The sequence below is a fragment of the Schistocerca cancellata genome, chromosome 10 (genome assembly GCF_023864275.1).
Source record: "Schistocerca cancellata isolate TAMUIC-IGC-003103 chromosome 10, iqSchCanc2.1, whole genome shotgun sequence".
Lineage (NCBI taxonomy): Eukaryota > Metazoa > Arthropoda > Insecta > Orthoptera > Acrididae > Schistocerca > Schistocerca cancellata.
In genome coordinates, this window is record NC_064635.1 from 206982662 (window position 1) to 207003254 (window position 20593).

General features: G+C 42.1%; 1 protein-coding gene and 1 non-coding gene across 2 annotated transcripts in view; both read left to right on the forward strand.

The window, feature by feature from the left end:
• Nucleotides 1-20593, forward strand: part of LOC126106533 (uncharacterized) — a 439607-nt gene that overhangs the window by 45262 nt on the left and 373752 nt on the right. The gene's annotated exons all lie outside the window — the stretch shown is intronic.
• On the forward strand, nt 14854-14928 carry Trnat-ugu (transfer RNA threonine (anticodon UGU)). Its single transcript has one exon. It is a non-coding gene; the product is annotated as a tRNA-Thr (tRNA).

A 20593-nucleotide genomic window follows, 5' to 3' on the forward strand; every position in this document is an offset into this window, starting at 1 on the left:
GCGGTAGCTTATTGAAAATGGGTGCAACAGTATATTGCACACCTTTCTGCACAAGAGTTAAGGAAGTCCGATCCAAATGCAGATTGGGTTTTTGCCGAGTAATTAACTCAGTGAAAGCTGGTTGTTCTTGGGAGTAAGATAATATTGTTAACAAGAAACGATAGTAAAGAATATATATATTGAGAGGCCAGTGCCAAAATGCCCAAACTAGAGAACAGGGGTTGACAAGAAGTTCGCAAACTTACGCCATTTATTGCCCGATCCGCCCCTTTCTGAGCCAAAAATTTCCTTAGAGAATGGGAAGAGTTACCCAAAAATATAACACCATGCGACATAACCGAATGAAAAAAAGCAAAGTAGACTAATTTTCATGTCAAAGAATCACTTACTTCACATACCGTTCGAATAGTAAAAATGGCAGCTTTAAGTCTTTGAACAAGATCCTGAACGTGGGCTTTCCACGACAGTTTACTATCTGCCTGAACGCCTAGAAATTTGAACTGTTTAGTTTCACTAATCATATGTCCACTCTGTGAAATTAAAACGTCGGGTTTTGTTGAATTGTGTCTTAGAAACTGTAGAAACTGAGTCTTCCTGTGATTTAGCGTTAGTTTATTTTCTACAAGACATGAACTTATGTCATGAACTCCACTATTTGAAACCGAGGCAGTGTTGCACACAACATCCTTCACTATCAAGCTAGTGTAATCGGCAAACAGAAATATTTTAGAGTTACCCATAATACTAGTGGGCATATCGTTTAGATAAATAAGGAACAGGAGTGGCCCCAACACTGATCCCTGGGGCACCCTCCGCTCGACACTTCCCCACTCAGACCCCACATCACAGCCATTCACAACACTGTGAATAATGACCTTTTGCTGTCTGTTGTTAAAGTAAGATGTGAACCAGTTGTGAGCTACTCCCCATACTCCATTATGGCACAACTTCTGGAGCAATATTTTGTGATAAACACAATCAAATGCCTTAGTTAAACAAAAAATGAGCCTAGCGTTCAAAACATTTTGTTTAATCCATCCAGTACCTCACAGAGAAAACACAATATAGCATTCTGAGTTGTTCAGCGACTTCTAATGCCGAACTGTACATTTGATAGCAAATTATGTGATATAAAATGATCAATTATCCTTACATACACAGCCTTTTCAATAACGTTAGCAAACACTGATGGTATAGAAATAGGTCTAAAATTGTCTACATTATCCCTTTCTCTCTCTTTATAAAGCACCTTTACTACTGGGTACTTTAATCGCTCAGGGAACTGACCATTCCTAAAGGAAAAATTACAAATATGGCTAAGTACAGGGCTATCATGTGCAGCACAGTACTTAAATATTCTGCTAGGCACTCCATCGTAACCTTGAGAGCCCTTAGTCTTCAGTGATTTAATTATTGACTTAATCTCCCCCTTGTCTGTATCACAGAGGATATTTCAGGCATCAATCTCGGAAAGAGAGTTATATGATTTCCTGGAGAAACTAAATTTTTATTTAAATCACCAGCAATGCTCAGAAAATGATTGTTAAATACTGTCCATATATCTGATTTATCAGTAAAAGAAATATTTTTACTACGAACTGACTTTATATCGTTGACCTTGTGCTGCTGACCAGACACTTCCTTCACAACTGACCATATGGTTTTAATTTTATCCTGTGAATTAGCTATTCTATTTGTGTACCACATACTCTTTGCCTCCGTAATAACATTTTAAAGCACCTTACAATACTGTTTGTACTGGGCTACTGTAGCTTGATTGTGACTACTTCTAGCATTTTGATATAATTCCCGCTTTGTTTTACATGACATCCTTATCTCACTAGTCTGCCACTTAGGCTGCTTTTTACTGCTAGTAATATTCCATTCTTTATGCGTTATTGTTATTTTTCTGTATTCCATACTTTATACTAGATTTTATTTTTATGAATCTTTTACACTATCAGTTATTTATAGAGGTCTCCCTTGCCAATTTATTCGGAAAGTTGCTTCATTTGCGGGAAGGGGCCAAACAGCGAGGTCATCGGTCCCATTGGATGAGGGAAGGATGGGGAAGGAACTCGGCCGTGCCCTTTCAAAGGAACCATCGCGGCATTTGCCTGAAACGACTTAGGGAAATCACGGAAAACCTAAATCAGGATGGCCGGACTCGCGATTGAACCGTTGTCCTCCCGAATGCGAGTCCAGTGTGCTAACCACTGCGCCACCTCGCTCGGTAAAGACAGAAGTGTAAAGGGCTTAAGTCCGGTGACCGAGCTTCGGTACTCCAAAGTACTTCGTCCTTCCCATCTCGAACGAGATGTGCGATTGAGACATTCCCTCACGTCACATTAAGAGTGAGACTGCAGCCCCCCTCCCCCTGTTGAAAGTAATAATCTTCATTGTCAAAAATGTCATTAAAATTTAGATTTGTCAACTGCTACATTTCAGGTAAGAGTCTCCTGCGACAGGCTCTTGAAAGAAGTACACCCCAATAACCATCTAAACGGCAGACCACACGAGGCTATTACACCTGGTACATTAACATGCGTTTCCTCAGTTGCGTATGTATTTTCGTTAGCCCAGCACACGAAATAATGGCTGTTAACTGCTCCATAAGTTTAAATATCGCTTCGTCCGATCAAAGAATTAGATCTTGGAAACGTTCAGCTGCATCACACAAGCTGATGAACCATTCATAAAATTCAATTCGTCTATCTCGATTATTCTCGTTCAGAGCATAGAGAAGTGTGTAAATGTTAGGCTCTGATTTTGAATCTGCAAAATTCCGTTCACAGTGGTTCTGCTGATGTCAATTTCACGATTGTCTGTATGCCTGAATCGCTTCATCAACACAGTCTGGTGAATGTCCCTTTCGTCCACTAAATCCCCTCTTCGTATCATGCGCCGTTCCATCGACTTCAAACTTGTCCCGGATTCTCGTAATTGTTAACTGTGTTCCAAATTCAACTCTCCAACGTCGTCGAACCACACTCACATTGCCTGCTCTGCACTAACCCTTCAGTACCCACTTCCGTTCTTCAGACGATAACTCCATGTTTATTTCCAGTCCTGCAACAAATGGAACAATTGCTATGTTTCTCACTGCCTTATGAATTATTACCCACAGAAAATTACTGCTGTGTGCTTTAATTGAAGCAAGACTCAGACTCTATACGTTAGGGGCATAGTATCTAATAAGAGCAGTGTGCAGAGTGTCTGGGCCGTATGTAGCATGGCTAGACCTTTCTGGCAAGGTTTTTAATTTTATTTTAACACTTTTCCTAGGAAATATAATGAATACCTAGGTATTCTATAAAATGCGAAATGGACACAGGCAAAGTGCACAATTACAATGAAATGACATACTCAAACTAGAAAGTTATATATTAAATGAAAGTTAAGTTGTTGTTGTGCTCTTCAGTCCAGAGACTGGTTTGACGCAGCTCTCCATGCTACTCTATCCGGTGCAAGCTTCTTCATCTCCGAGTAACTACTGCAACCTACGTCCTTTTGAATGTGGTTCAAATGGCTCTGAGCACCATGGGACTTAACATCTGTGGTCATCAGTCCCCTAGAACTTAGAACTACTTAAACCTAACTAACCTAAGGACATCACACACATCCATGCCCGAGGCAGGATTCGAACCTGCGACCGTAGCGGTCACGCGGTTCCAAATTGAAGCGCCTAGAACCGATCGGCCACATCGGCCGGCTTTTTGAATGTGCTTACTGTGTTCATTTCTTGGTCTTTCTTCACATTTGCATCCACTTTAGAGTCACAGATAATTTCCATTCTTCGACAAAGTGAACCGCGTATTTCAGTAATTACTATCACAATGTCTCAAATACGTTTCCAAATAACTAGAGTTTGCTAATAAAGTCTTAGCTGACACGACTGCGGCAGACGATATGTCCGTCCTTCGACACAGCCGAACCAGCTCTGATCTTACAACCGAACCACTTCGCCCGCCATCCAATTTAGGTGCGATCCGAAGATCTCCGAAGTGCTTCGTCTGCCATTTCATTTAGCAGTTGTTTATTACTCTGCTGGTTACTAATACGTCTCAAATAGTGGAATGATAGTACGTTATGGAGAGATGGTTTAATAAGAAATGCAAGGTAATACGCTGTTTAATTTTTCTTATATTAATAAGGAGAAATGAAAGGAGAAAATATAAAAATGCAGTAAATGAAGCAGGCAAAAAGGAATACAAACGTCTCAAAAATGAGATCGACAGGAAGTGCAGAATGGCTAAGCAGGGATGGCTAGAGGACAAATGTAAGGATGTAGAGGCTTATCTCACTAGGGGTAAGATAGATACTGCCTACAGGAAAATTAAAGAGACCTTTGGAGATAAGAGAACCACTTGTATGAACATCAAGAGCTCAGATGGAAACCCAGTTCTAAGCAAAGAAGGGAAAGCAGAAAGGTGGAAGCAGTATATAGAGGGTCTATACAAGGGTGATGTACTTGAGGACAATATTATGGAAATGGAAGAGGATGTAGATGAAGATGAAATGGGAGATACGATACTGCGTGAAGAGTTTGACAGAGCACTGAAAGACCTGAGTCGAAACAAGGCCCCCGGAGTAGACAACATTCCAGTAGAATTACTGACGGCCTTGGGAGAGCCAGTCCTGACAAAACTCTACCATCTGGTGAGCAAGATGTATGAAACAGGCGAAATACCCTCAGACTTCAAGAAGAATATAATCATTCCAATACCAAAGAAAGCAGGTGTTGACAGATGTGAAAATTACCGAACAATCAGTTTAATAAGCCACAGCTGCAAAATACTAACACGAATTCTTTACAGACGAATGGAAAAACTAGTAGAAGCCGACCTCGGGGAAGATCAGTTTGGATTCCGTAGAAATACTGGAACACGTGAGGCAATACTGATCTTACGACTTATCTTAGAAGAAAGATTAAGGAAAGGCAAACCTACGTTTCTAGCATTTGTAGACTTAGAGAAAGCTTTTGACAATGTTGACTGGAATACTCTCTTTCAAATTCTAAAGGTGGCAGGGGTAAAATACAGGGAGCGAAAGGCTATTTACAATTTGTACAGAAACCAGATGGCAGTTATAAGAGTCGAGGGGCATGAGAGGGAAGCAGCGGTTGGGAAGGGAGTGAGACAGGGTTGCAACCTCTCCCCAATGTTATTCAATCTGTATATTGAGCAAGCAGTAAAGGAAACAAAAGAAAAATTCGGAGTAGGTATTAAAATCCATGGAGAAGAAATAAAAACTTTGAGGTTCGCCGATGACATTGTAATTCTGTCGGAGACAGCAAAGGACTTGGAAGAGCAGTTGAACGGAATGGATGGTGCCTTGAAGGGAGGATATAAGATGAACATCAACAAAAGCAAAACGAGGATAATGGAATGTAGTCGAATTAAGTCGAGTGATGCTGAGGGTATTAGATTAGGAAATGAGACACTTAAAGTAGTAAAGGAGTTTTGCTATTTGGGGAGCAAAATAACTGATGATGGTCGAAGTAGAGAGGACATAAAATGTAGACTGGCAATGGCAAGGAAAGCGTTTCTGAAGAAGAGAAATTTGTTAACATCGAGTATAGATTTAAGTGTCAGGAAGTCATTTCTGAAAGTATTTGTATGGAGTGTAGCCATGTATGGAAGTGAAACATGGACGGTAAATAGTTTGGACAAGAAGAGAATAGAAGCTTTTGAAATGTGGTGCTACAGAAGAATGCTGAAGATTAGATGGGTAGATCACATAACTAATGAGGAAGTATTGAATAGGATTGGGGAGAAGAGAAGTTTGTGGCACAACTTGACCAGAAGAAGGGATCGGTTGGTAGGACATGTTCTGAGGCATCAAGGGATCACCAATTTAGTATTGGAGGGCAGCGTGGAGGGTAAAAATCGTTGAGGGAGACCAAGAGATGAATACACTAAGCAGATTCAGAAAGATGTAGGTTGCAGTAGGTACTGGGAGATAAAGGAGCTTTCACAGGATAGAGTAGCATGGAGAGCTGCATCAAACCAGTCTCAGGACTGAAGACAACAACAACATATTAATAACAGAATTTAAGCGGTCTTTCTCGCGATTCCCGTACCGAACCAGCCATCTGTTATCAGTACCTCACACCACATTACGTCGTCTTCCCACTGCTGCCTTTTCAAATGTAAGAAGAGCTTCTTGTGTCTGAATATGATGGCTGCAAAGCCAGAAATATTACAGTATCTCATTTTCTCGGTGTGCACAGTGACTGACAGATCTATCTTACTCTCTTCGCAACTACCGTTTTCATGTGTTCTTACACTTGTAACTGCAGTCTGGTTGCTGTAAGAGTCGTAGATCACTTTCCGCTCCCTGCACTGCACACGCCTGCACTATAAACATTTTGCTTGCAGACACTTTTGGTGCTGTACGGGCAGCCGAACTCTGCCTGCAAACCAAACTGCGGTGATGTACCGGCTCTGTATAGTACAGCGAACAGGCTGGCTCTGACGGCTGTGTATACACCCGACTCCAGCGTGGGTTTGTTTACGCGCCGGCCCAGTTCCAGGAATACACACAGGAGTGCGTCGTGCGCGAACATAGGGGGAACGCTGGTCACCCACCTCCATCTACTGGTGATCCGCAATTTCTCACACACTACGATAGCCGCTCTCTGTGAAACTGCTTTCTTTCCCTCGCCACACACGCTTGCGGTGGTGAAGGGGGGGGGGGGGGGGGGGGGAGGTAGACGGTGGGATGCCAGCGGTAACAGCATTTGTTTTTATGGTTCTTTAGCTCGATCGGTAAAAATGGATCTCTTACAGGATCACTTTCTTGTCCGCCCGCCTGTCTGTCTGTTCGACTGGTAAAACCCCTGTTGCTCGGGAACGGACAGGTGTATCAAGTTTAAATTTGTATCACGTACTAAGGCTTACGGTCTAGTGGATGTCTAAAACGCATCTAAGTCACTGAAATCAAAAGATACGGCCATTTATGTCACATGTTTTGATACTCGAAAACTCGCTCATCAAAACCTGTAGGGTACTTGCTGTTGATCTATAAACATGGAATTTGGCAAGTAGGGAGGTTCCACAATACAATAAAGACAAATATCTGAACAGTGTTAATTTGAAATTATATGACACGAGAAAAATATTTCTGTGCCATTTGATGTCCGTCTGTCTATCCATCTGTTAAAAAGCCTTTTTCTCAGGAACTAGTAGGTTTACCAAGTTGAAACTTATACGACATATTAAGGTATGTGGACCGTTGGTGGTATAAAAATTTAAACTTCAAAAGTCAATCAGTCAAAAGACACTGCCATTTATGTCACATCTTTCATTACTCGCAAGCTCATTGATCAAAATCTATAGGATACTGACTGTTTGCCTAGAATCATGAAATTTGGCAGCAAGAAAGTGTACGTAGTGGAGAAAACTGTTAATTTGTAACTGTATCACACATGTGTCTCTCTGTCCGTCCGTCTGTAAAGATGCCTTTTTCTCAGGAACGGGTAGGCGTGCCAAGTTGAAATTTATATCACATACTAAGTGAAACATGGACGATAAATAGTTCGGACAAGAAGAGAATAGAAGCTTTCGAAATGTGGTGCTACAGAAGAATGCTGAAGATTAGATGAGTAGATCACATAACTAATGAGGAGGTATTGAATAGAACTGGGGAGGAGTTTGTGGCACAACTTGACTAGAAGAAGGGATCGGTTGGTAGGACATGTTCTGAGGCATCAAGGGATCAACAATTTAGTATTGGAGGGCAGCGTGGAGGGTAAAAATCGTAGAGGGATGCCAAGAGATCAATACACTAAGCAGATTCAGAAGGATGTAGGCTGCAGTAGTTACTGGGAGATGAAGAAGCTTGCACAGGATAGAGTAGCATTGAGAGCTGCATCAAACCAGTCTCTGCACTGAAGACCACAACAACAACTAAGGTGTACGGACCCTGGTGGTGTAAACATTTTAAACATCTAAGTCGATGCTAAAGATACGAGCATTTATTACATATATTTTCGTACTCGCAAAATCACTCATTAAAACGTGTAGGCTACTTTCAGTTTACCTAGAATCATAAATTTGGCAAGAAGCAAGGTTTAACAGTGCAAGTAAAAGGGAAAAACATCAGAAAACTGTTAATTTTTGATTATATCACACGAAAGAAATATTTCTTTAATCATTTTTGTTATCTAGTTTTAAATTTAACATGAAAACATTATCGGGGTCCATACCTTGACGCATTATCAGTGTCCGTAACAGGCAAAAATCGTCGAGTTTTTCGACTCCCGGGGTGGCTGAATTGTCAACAAAAGTAACTAAATTTGTGTGGAACCCTCGAATCCTCAGAGAGAGAAACCTACTCGAACCTGCCAAATGGTTTCCCTTTTTTTCTTTTAAAGGAGGAGGGGAGGGGGGGGGGGGGGCGGGGCGGTGGTGATTTGTCGATCAGAAAGGTATCTCGCACATTATACATCGTGCTGGAAACAACAATACACTAAGTTACTTGATCCTCTTTTTCCGGCTGTTTTCTGAACTGGAAAAAAGTGCATTTGTGTAGTACCTAACTTATTCACAGTATAGGATGTTTCAAAATTAGCCGACCGGTGTGGCTGAGCGGTTCTAGGCGCTTCAGTCCGGAACCGCGTCTCAGGTTTGAATCCTGCCTCGGGCATGGATGTGTGTGATGCCCTTAGGTTAGTTAGGTTTCAGTAGTTCTAAGTTCTAGGGGACGGACGACCTCAGATGCTAAGTCCCGTAGTCCTCAGAGCCATTTGAACCATTTGTTCCAAAATTGTACAACTTCGATCACGTACATTTCAGAAATTGTTGCAGGTAGAAATGTGCAGATTTTCGGGCATGATGATGTTCTCTCTCTCTCTCTCTCTCTCTCTCTCTCTCTCTCTCTCTCTCTCGCTCTCTAACACACACACACACACACACACACACACACACACACACACACACACACACACACTCACACACACACCTAAATTTTTAGCAGCCGTTTAGCTGGGTTCAGAGCTTGTGCCATCTGTCGCACGCAGGATATCTAAGCGATATTTCAGTTCTTCCCAAGTCCTGGCAAGCATTCCCTCATTGACGTGCGCAGTTGGTGCTCTGAAGCGAGTTCTGAGTACCTGAAGGTACCACACCGAGTTCTGGTAGGCTTCGTCCTCCACAAAGTCCGAAAGGAAAAAAAAATCTAATGGTGTTTTGTTTTCGAGTGCAAAGGCGAATCAGGTCTGTCGTTGTCCACGCTACGAACACGCTACGTATACCTGACCGTGCAAGACACAAGATTATCTGAAATTCATCCCCCGACTCTGCTGTGTTTGCCTTGTGTTTTATTGGTAGTCGTAGTGTGCTAATGTTATCGGAAACTGGAGCCTTCTAAAGCTGAATGTTAACTGAAATGAACGGAATTCGTCATACCAATGCTGAATTACCATTCTTTTCTCCTTCGGGAATATTGAGTGAATTTAGAAATTCTGATGGGAAGTTTACGCTTTCATCTCGATTCATCATCTTTTCAGTGGAGTTACACATTTCTGTAGAACTGCGTAATTTTTTGCTGATAAAACTATTCGCTCACACACCCGTTCTTTACGTAGCTTCTCTCTGTAAGAAGACATTTTTTCGGTGCCCTATACCTCTATCTTAACTACGTTACTCAACTCATCGGGTGAGAGGATTTTGCCGGAATGCCGGTCAATTCGATATCTTACGTTTACGCGTACAATTCTACAACAGTCGTTAACATTCCAGAATATTTGCGAAAGTTGGTGAACGTTATAGAACACTCTCGGTATTTTTTCTAATGACTACCACGATGCAATGGTGACGACTTCACTCACATCCCACACCCACATTGGCTATCACCAACCAGCCACTGTGGAGCAGCATATGGATGCTCGAGTAACAAAGGAGACATGTCAAATTTTGAGTAACGCATTGTTTGCTGTAGCCGAGACACATGAGTCAGAATGAAAAACACCCTGTTCTGCATTGCTTATTTTCTCGTCATCTATTGACAGATTTGTGTTGTTCTCAGAAGTGAGATCTCTTTCTTTATTTATAGGGTGCATAATGTCCGTCCACTATTGAACGAGACGGATTCTTATTTAGATTTTCACGTTTATAGAAAGTAAGTAAGAACACAACAGTGTGTTACACATTTGCGCTTTCCAAGTTTTAAGATAAAAATTGTGCGGCGCGATACGATATACGAGGGTATTTTCAGCATATCACTTCGTGTTTAAAGGTGTAATTTACTATTTTTTCTGTGAAACAAAAGTGCAGCACATTAACAAACAGGCCTACAGTAATACTTTAATAAATTTTTAATGTCTCACCACATTCCAAAACTGGCACCTATCTAACAAATGAAAGTTTTAAAATTCGTAACCAACTTGCTAGTGAAGATAAATACTGAGAAATGCTGATAAGCTGCGCATATGGAAGGAAGAGGCCGCAGGAGATAAATTGCCCCAAGGAACTTCTTTCTTACAAAGGAACCTCCCATCGCATCCCCCTCAGATTTAGTTAGAAGTTGGCACAGTGTATAGGCCTTGAAAAACTGAATCCTGATCAATCGAGAAAACAGGAAGAAGTTGTGTGGAACTATGAAAAAATAAGCAAAATATACAAACTCAGTAATCAATGCCAAACATAGGTAACATCAAGGACAATGTGAGTTCTAGAGCGCCGTGGTCCCGTGGTTAGCGTGAGCGGCTGCGGAACGAGAGGTCCTTGGTTCAAGTCGTCCATCGACTGAAAAGTTTAAGTTTTTATTTTCAGACAATTATTATCTGTCCGTCCGTCCGTCCGATGCGAGGTCACTGCGCCGTAGTATGGGGACGCCACTCCTAAACAAACATCGAAACACACGACGTCAGTCGACTACAGCGCACGGAAGAGAGTGTATTCCTGCTAACGAGGCTCCCTGGCTGGCAGTTGACTGTTCGCTACTTTGGACGAGAGTGCATTAAATACGTGAGATGTATTCCGTGGGCAATATGAATCCAGCAAATATAGCTCGCGACTTCAATAACAATCGCACGGTTTTGCGGTGCGGTCTCAAAACACAGGCGCTAAGCTTATTACAGTGAACAGCGACGTCAGTGAACGAACGGACAAATCATAACTTTGCGAAAATAAAGAAAGTAAAATTTTCACTCGAGGGAAGACTTGAACCAAGGACCTCTCGTTTCACAGCGGCTCACGCTAACCACGGGACCAAGGCTCTCCTAACCTCACACGGTCCTTGATGTTGCCTATCTTGCAGATGGACTACTCAGTTTGTATATTTTGCTTACTTTTTTCATAGTTCCACACAACTTCTTCCTGTTTCCGCGATTGATCTGTGTTTAGTTTTTCAAGGCCTATCCACTGTGCCAACTTATAACTAAATCTGAGGGGGGTGCGATGGGGAGGTTCCCTTGTTAGATGGCCACTACGCGTCACGCCCTCTAGATGTATCTTACATCAGAGGATGGAGTTAACGACGAGGATGAGAGATAAATCACTGAAGATGACGAGCAAAGCAGCAACTTCTGTTCTGGTAACGAACTAAATGCTGTGTTTTGGTAAATGTTTGGAAGTGCTGTCCGTATAAGGCGTTTCCATCAAAAACGCTTGTCACGGAAATGTGTAATTGGGACATGGTACAATTTTCCTGAAAAGTCCAGCTGCTTTTCTTCTTCTTCTTCTTCTTCTTCTTCTTTTCCTTGTAACCTACTTCGGACGACGGGGCTCATCTCTTTGCAAGAGTCTTCTGTCTCTTCTTATCCCAGAAAGCTTCCATTTTTTGGCCGTGGCCAAGCTTCGTCTCCTCTGTCCACATTGTTCCTGTGCCCCTTTAGGTGGTAGTGACACAAGAAATACGCTCCGTAGAGTAATATGCCGGAATTTTGACTGGTCCTGTATGGTTTATAATGAAAATGGATGTTGTTCCAGGTCCCATTTTACCGTGGTTATCTATTTTTTCTTGGATGTTTTCCGTCCACCTTTCGTGTTGAAGATACTGTTCGTGAGTCTGCAGCGGTTCATTCGGGCCAGATGTCCATTGACGATCAGTAGCTTTTACTTCACAGCTGCGGTTATGTCTTCTTGTAGATGGTACAACTTATTATTGTGCCTGATCCAGTAGTGCAATCTTCTCTTATTGGCCGCGGTATTCTCCTAACGATTTTCCGTTCCTTGACCTCCAGTTTCCTGTCTTGATCCTTAATGTTCATTAAGAGCTATTCCGAGGGGGAAAACATGCAGGGTCTTACTACTGAGTTGTAATGTTGAAGGTTTTTGGAAAGGTACTCAGAGTCGTAAATGCTCTTGCCGGGTGGTACACCATCTCCAATTCGGCACATCTGGTATTTATGCCAATTCTCACTCTTAGTTGCCATCCACTCTCTAAATACTTGACTCCATGGATTTAGCTGCTGTGCCATAGAGGCTCAGTGGTTGCCTATTAGTCTCCTCTACGTGGTTGGATAACAAGATAAAGTCATATGTAAAGGCTAGGCGGGGTAGATTGAGGTTAACTTTCCCGTATCCAATCTACATTGCATTTCATGATGATAGTTCAAATGGTTCAAATGGCTCTGAGCACTACGCAACTTAACTTCTGAGGTCATCAGTCGCCTAGAACTTAGAACTAATTAAACCTAACTAACCTAAGGACATCACACACATCCATGCCAGAGGCAGGATTCGAACCTGCAACCGTAGCGGTCGCTCAGCTCCAGACTGTAGCGTCTAGAACCGCACGGCCACTCTGGCCGGCTCATGATGATAGTGAGCAAGTCCATTCCCTGATAACCTGCTGAGGCATACAACTGAAGACCCTGCACTAATACATAATAGTTGAGTACTTATTTTGCTAAAGCAGCCACTGATTGGAAATTTCATAGTAACTAGTTTTCTAATGTTGATGTTCTAGCAAACCGGTTTTCATCTATGCTAACTGCGCTGAACAAACAAAAGTGTTTTGGTGCGTTTTTCTTGAGACTCATAAGATGGACGTGGGGCAGTCTGTTAACTCGAGAATTCAATTATGTTCGTTCACAAAATACGATATGGATTCGAAAACTGCGAATACGTTCTGATGACAGCTGCACATTTTATTAGTGACACACGAAAGTTTCTGTCGGACCGGGACTCGAAGACGAATTTCCCGCATAACGCGAACGGTCACCTCGACCTCTTCCACTTTACTTCCGCCAGTATCTCATCTCCCACCTTCCAAACTTCACTCTTAGAAGAAGAGCCAAAGAAACTGGTTCACGTGCCTAATCTCATGTAGGGCCCCACGAGCACGCAGAGGTGCCGCAACACGACGTTGCATGCACTCGACTAATGTCTCAAGTAGTGCTGGAGGGAATTGACACGATGAATCCTGAATGACTGTGTATAAATCATTAAGAGTGCGAGGGAGTCGAGATCTCTTCTGAATAGCACGTTGCAAGGCATCCCAGATATGCCCCCGCAGAGTTTGGTGGCCAGCCGAAGTGTTTAAACTCACAACTGTGTCTCTGGAGCCACTCTGTAGCAATTCTGGACGTGTATGGTGTCGCATTGTCCTGCTGGAAATCCCCAAGTCCGTCGGAATGCATAATGGACATGAATGGATGCAGCCGAGGACACAGGATGCTTACGTACGTGTCACCTGCCAGAGTCGTATCTAGACGCATCAGAGGTCCCATATCACTCCAACTGCACCAGCCCGACGCCATTACAGAGCCACCACCAGCTTGAATAGTCCTCTGCTGACATGCAGGATCCATGGATTCATGTCGTTGTCTCCATACCCGTACACGTCCCTCCCTCGATACAATTGGAAACGAGACTCGTCCGTCCACGCAACGCGTTTATAGTCGTCAACAGTTCAACGTCTGTGCCGACGGGCCCAGGCGAGGCGTAAAGCTTTGTGTCGTGCCGTCATCAAGGGTACACGGGTGGGCCTTCGGCTCCAAAAGCCCATATCGATGATGTTCCGTTGAATGGTTCGCACGCTGACACTTGCTTATGGCAGAGCACTGAAATCTGCAGCAATTTGCGGAAGGGTTGCACCTCTGTCAAGTTGAAGGATTCTCCTCAGTCGTCGTTGGTCCCGTTCTTGCAGGATCTTTTCCCGGCCGCAGTGATGTCGGAGATTCGCTGTTTTACCGGATTCCTGATATTCACGGTACACTCGTGTAATGGTCGTAGGGGAAAATCCCCACTTCATCGTTACCTTGGAGGTGCTGTGTCCCATCGCTCGTGCGCCGACTGTAACACCACGTTCAGACTCACTTAAATCTTGACAACTTGTCATTGTAGCAGCAGTAACCGCCCTGAAAACTGCGCCAGACACTTGTCGTGTGTAGGGCTAGCCGACCGCAGCGCCGTGTTCTGCCTGTTTACATATCTGTGTATTTGAATACACGTGTCTATACCAGTTTCTTTGGCACTTCAATGTATATAATGTCGGTTTCCGACATCGCACGCTTCTCTTCATGTAAAACACTACCTCGAAAGAATAACTTCCAAGGTAGTGCTGCAGGTTGTCTTGTCGAGAGGAGGAAAGACATTAGAAGAATCGGACTGATGACCCTCGTAAAGAAAAGATGTATGAAGATGGCATCTGTTCTTCCGAAAATGTCCGAAAGCACCGATACCATCTTCATATGGTTAAGGCTAACCGACCATTGACCTCCTTCTGTGCTGGATGCACACGCATTGCCCGAGCTCTTACGGGACTCGGTAAGATTGTCTGCCGCGAGTAATGAGTGTAATGGGCAGAGGCAGTACGATTGTAGTGTGTGGACATTGAGTTGGGAATGTGGGTCTCACGGGGAGCGTGCAAGGGATGAGTTTCTGCAGTCGCATTATCCTCTGTGCCCTCGGTGGCCCAGATGGATAGAGCGTCTGCCATGTAAGCAGGAGATCCCGGGTTCGAGTCCCGGTCGGGGCATACATTTTCAACTGTCCCCGTTGATGTATATCAACGGCTGTCGACAGCTTAGGGTCTTGATTTAATTATCATTTCAGTAAAGAGAAAAACTTTTCAGGCAAAGAGCTGTATATACACTTTTCCGTATAAGGAGCGAGTAGGTAACTGTCAGGACAGGGCCCGGTATGTGTTCGCTCTTCCATCGACAGCTTCACGGGTTGCGGAGAATCTGGTGTCGCAGTTAACGGTGTCCGCCCAGCGGTAAGCAGCGACAATAGACAGCGGTTGTTCCAGGGCGCCTTCTTTCCAGGCGTGTCGTTTTGTCCCTGCTGACGCCCCCACGTTAGAGACGAGAGTGCTGCATTCTCTCGGCGTCAGTCGAGTTACGGGCGCCGGAATGTGCGTGTCAGGAGACAATGCGGCGGCTATACGGAGAAATCAGCCAGAACCCGGCTGACTGAGGCGGAATGTACTTGCCGCGCTCCTGCGGCCTCTGGCCGGAGTCGCGTTACTCGAGACAATGGGCGCACCTCACAGTGATCGTGTCAGGCTGGCGTCTGCCGTTATGTGGGAGAACATAAAACGAAGGGTTTTCTCGTCGAGCACAGAAATCACATATTAGAGTGCAATTTACGTGTGAAGCAAATAGAAATTTGGAAAGTGGAATAAAGTTCAAGCAAATTAAGTAAAAACTATTTTTGCCGATGGTATTGTTATTCTGTCAGAGATAGCAAAAGACGTGGAATATCAGTTGAACGGAAAGAATGGTGTGTTAAAAGAAGGATGAAAATTGAACAACAAAGAGAGTAAAATACGGGTAGTAGAATGTACTCACATCGGGCGATGCTGAAGAAATAAGGTTAGGAAATAAGATACTAGAAGCACCACATGTGTTTTGTTACTTGCGTGCCCCAGTAATCGTGTGAAACGTGGACTATAAACAATTCAGACAACAAGATAAGAGATTACTTGTTGTTGGTGCAGTCTTCATTCCAAAGACAGGTTTTGATGCAGCTCTCCATGCTACTCTGTTCTTCATCTCCAAGTACCTACTGCGACCTACTCGAACATCTTTCTGAATGTGCTTAGTGTATTCATCTCTTGGTCTCCCTCTACGATATTTACCCTCCACGCTATCCTCCAATACTAAATTGTTGAACCCTTGATGCCTCAGAGCATGTCCTATTTAGCTATCCCTTCTTCTAGTTAGGTTGCGCCACAAATTTCTGTCCTCCCCAGTTCCATTCAGCACCTCCTAGTTCGTTACGTAATCAACCCATATAATCTGCAGCATTATTCTGTAACACCACATTTCCAAATCTTCTATTCTCTTGTTATCTAAACTGTTTATCGTCAGTGTTTCACTTCCATACACGGCTACGAGCCAGACAAATACCGTCAAAAATGATTTCCTAAAGACTTAAATCTATATTCGATATTAACAAAGTTGTCCTCTTTGGAAACGCTATTGTTGCCTTTGAAAGTCTACATTTTACATCATCTCTATTTGCTGCCCAAATAGCAAAACTCATCTACTGTCTAATTTGCTAATCTAATTCCCTGAGCGTCACCTGGTTTAATTCGACTACGTTCCACTATCCTGTACTACTTTTGTTACCTTTTTACCTTACATCCTACTTTCAAGACAGGCACTGTCCATTTCGTTCAACTGGTCTTCCAAGTCCTTTGTTGTCTCCGACAGAATTACAATGACATCGGCAAATCTCAAAGTTTTTATTTCTTCTCCCTGAACTTTAATTCCTACTCCAAATTCTTCTTTGGTTTCCTTTACCGCTTGCTAAATATACAGATAGGGAATAGACTGCAACACTGCCCCACTCGCTTCTCAAAAATCGCTCCCCTTTCATGCCCCTCGACAGCCTTTCCATCATACGCAAGTGCTGTCAACTGTAGGGCATCACTATGGAAACATCAGCAAGTCAATGTAGCAGTGTACACGGATGTGGTTGGTTCGCTTTATTCCACTGTATAACTGAATATTGCTATTTTGCATCGTAATTGCTGAACGATCATTTTACTATTTATTACAATATAGAATATTTCTTAATTATTTATTTTAATCTATAAAATTAAGCCAAGTGTACAAGGTACGTTTTGAAAAGGGGGAGACATTTTTGTATAAGTCTTTTATCTAAAATTATTAAAAAATCACGTAAGAGCATTATCACATAAAGAAAAATTTTCCTTCCCCCAGAAAATTTCGGGTCTGAAAGGGTTAAATTTGCGGAATTGTTAGTAAAACACTGAACGAGAAAAAATAGGTCTCGAATAAGGCCCGAGAGGATCTCGTGTAATGTATTTGTTGTACTAATAAGATTGATTATTTTTCTTTACTGAGTGTCACAGCAGACTGTTCTCTGACATAATTAATCGTGATATATGCGAAAGTTGGCACCTGTGATCACTCTTCTGAGGGGGGGGAGGGGGGGGGGGAGGAAAGGAACCCGTAAAAACAATCGTGACCCAAAGCAAAAAACAAAATGATATGTTATGGACGTAAACAAAACTTCTCAGCCTAAAGAAGAAACAGATTGCCTGGAAAACCGCTCAGGACGTAGCGGTTCCAAAAGAGAGAGAGAGAGAGAGAGAGAGAGAGAGAGAGAGAGAGAGAGAGAGAGGGGAGGGGCAAAGGAATCATGATATTCTGAAGTCTGTCGAAAGGATCAGTTTTTTGATAGGCTGCTATTTGCGTGATTTGCAAGGAATTCATCCGTGAAAAATGTGTGCGCTCGTGTTCTGAGATTCATGAATCTTTTATGAACGGTAATGCGAAAAATGAATGTTTCACCAACAATTTAATCCGAATTTTGATACCTCCTTTCACATTTATTTTGCTTTTTAAAAATTTTCTGTTTGTAAATGCCAACTGAGCTCTACCAGTTGTATAGCTTTGTATGAGTTTTCGCTTTATTCCACTAACCGAAAAATAATTTGACTTTCTAGTTTTGTAGAAAACGCTACTCTCCTTTTACAAATTAAAAATATAGAAGCTGCCAAGCTTTAATCTGGTCTTGAATGATACACCTACGATGCACACAAGCTGCGTTATTTTAGGGGTGGAGTAGTACACTTTTTGATGTGTCGTTGCAGACAGTATATATGGCGTATCTTCCATTAGGGGAGAGTTTGTTGAGACTGCAGCACCCTTTAATTTCCCTCCAGCTGGGGCGACACAGACGTCCATAACAGAGGGGCTCCTCATAATGGCGACCGAGACAGGACGTGCTACAGTGTCTCCCAGCCTTTCATTAGTCTGCTTCCAACGTCTTCACTTGACAGAACGTTGATTAGCTTGATTGCGAACTTCAGTTGGCTCTACTTTGAAATTCAAAAGCTTGCTCGCTTCTAAGATTTGTAAGTTAATTGTACATCTCATCTTATATGTAACTGGTGGAGACAGACCATGTCATACATAGTTTGGTATGCAAACCTTCAGCTCCATGATGTTATCCTCATTCCCTTTGCACTGGTTCATATGCGAAACTATTATTCCCGCGCCTAATTTCCTATCCAATCAGGGAAATACGAGCAACTGTGCGTATGCTCCTATTTTTTATTGTTTATTTTTCTTGTTATTTTTTAGTTAGATTTCTTCAATTTTCTGCATGGTTTATATCTTCAGCATTAAATAGTAATAGGCAGCATTAGCCAATAGTATAAGCATTATTTTTCATATCATCGTCTTACTCCTCAATCACGTGTGTAAATGAAATGTGACCGAATGCCATAACTGTAAATGATTTTATTATTATATGATTGTTAGTTGAGTCATTAATGGAATGTACGCTCTGTTATAGTATTTAGAGTGCGGACCATAATGTTCATGCAGCAAATTAATGAATAAATAGTAATCGCGATTGAAGTTAACGCTATGGGCACAAAAGGATGTAGTTTTGGGTGGAAAGGAACAACTTCTGACAATAAAAATATTGCAAATTTGCGAAAACTCCAGTTTTGGGTGAAATCTGACGTGGCTCGAGCGAAAGACTTCGAGGGCATAGCTGAAATGTAGTTGATGAGTTAACGTGTTTTGCACCATGATAATGAACAACAATTAATGCTTCTAAAAAGAGCGATACGACGCACATCGGTCTGGTGTGTGGCGGAGGGTACTTGCGTACCGCTGCTAGTTCCCCCTTTTCCTGTTCCACTTCCGAATGTTTCGTGGTAAGAACGATTGGTAGTAAGTCCCCAATCAAACCCCATCCTCTCTAATTTTTAGCTTCGAGTTCTTATCTTGAGATTAACATAGGAGAAAGCAATGTATTGGTTGCCTCAGGTGAACAGCGACTGAAGTAATCTTGAAATTTACATGTCTCTCTTGTAATCTCTTCAAAATGTTTGAAATTGATTGAAAAATTGGCACACACAGCTGTAAAAAGGAGAAAATAATTGTTTGAAAAAACTTTTTTATATAACACGTTTTTGAAACAGTCTAAAAAGTTCGAAATAATTTCTCCTAGCCCCACGCAGGTTCCTAGCCTCAGAGAGATAATCTGGAAAATTTGTGCTTGCGAATTGTTAATAACTATGAAAATACTTGTAGAATCTAAAACGAAAACGTGGGCTGCAAGCAATATATAATTTATGCATAAATAGTTCGGCTTCGTACAATTATCCATTGCATGCTGTAACCTCCCGTAATGAAATTTACTGACAATTAAACAATTAGACAAAAATTAGCAATCTGACTCTGGTGTAAGCTCCCACAAAAATAATGAAAAACAATTCAGTGCTAATGAAATCTCAGTGATAATGAAAATTCAATTAAACCGAAATATCGGTCTTTGGCCCTGTACAAAAATCAGAATTAAAGTCTTACCTCATTGTAACTGCTAGTCAAATTTCTGCTCTTATTCTTGCGCACAGCTTGGAGGAACTGCATTGCAAATAATAATATTCCTTTTTTTTTTGTAATTTAACTGAAATTTATTTAAGGGAAGTGGAACGAAATTTAGTTCAATAAAATTGCTTTTGAAATCATAATTATTATTGGGGCACTTGTTGGAAATTAATTACAATAAATGAACTTTAAATTATCTGATGATTACCTTAATTAACAATATACCTCATTCAGCATCTTGACCAGTGTTGCCGACAGACTACATCACACAACCGCACTGGGCTGCTACTACTGACCGACTGCTCTGCATGACGACTACTACAGAACTGCTCTCAATGACTACTGACAGAGTACTCCACTACATGACAACTACAACTGAACTGCTTGCAACACTCGCGCGGTCAAGCGCAGACTAACCACGATTATAGGCTCTCTGGTCAAAGATTTTAACGTGCCTCACCATCGCTGCTATGTTACATACGTGTTTCATAACCCTCCACTGGGGGGGCAAAAATTTGGCAGCGATGGTGAGTCATTTGGACTTGCCATCGCAAGAAATTTTTACAATTTACAGAATATTCAAATTTAGTACATAAATTAAATGTTGTGCACATGCACCGAGTACAAAACATTTCAGACAAAGACAAAGTGAGTACAAAATATAGTAGCAAATCAGAAAAATGTATAAAAATTATTTGACAGATAAAGTGCACAGGCACTGAAAAAATTCTTTAGCAGATTCAGAACAAATAAACAGACTGGCAAAAAAAAAAAAAAAAAATTATGTTGACAAGTGACATGAGTGCACATGCACTGCAGTTG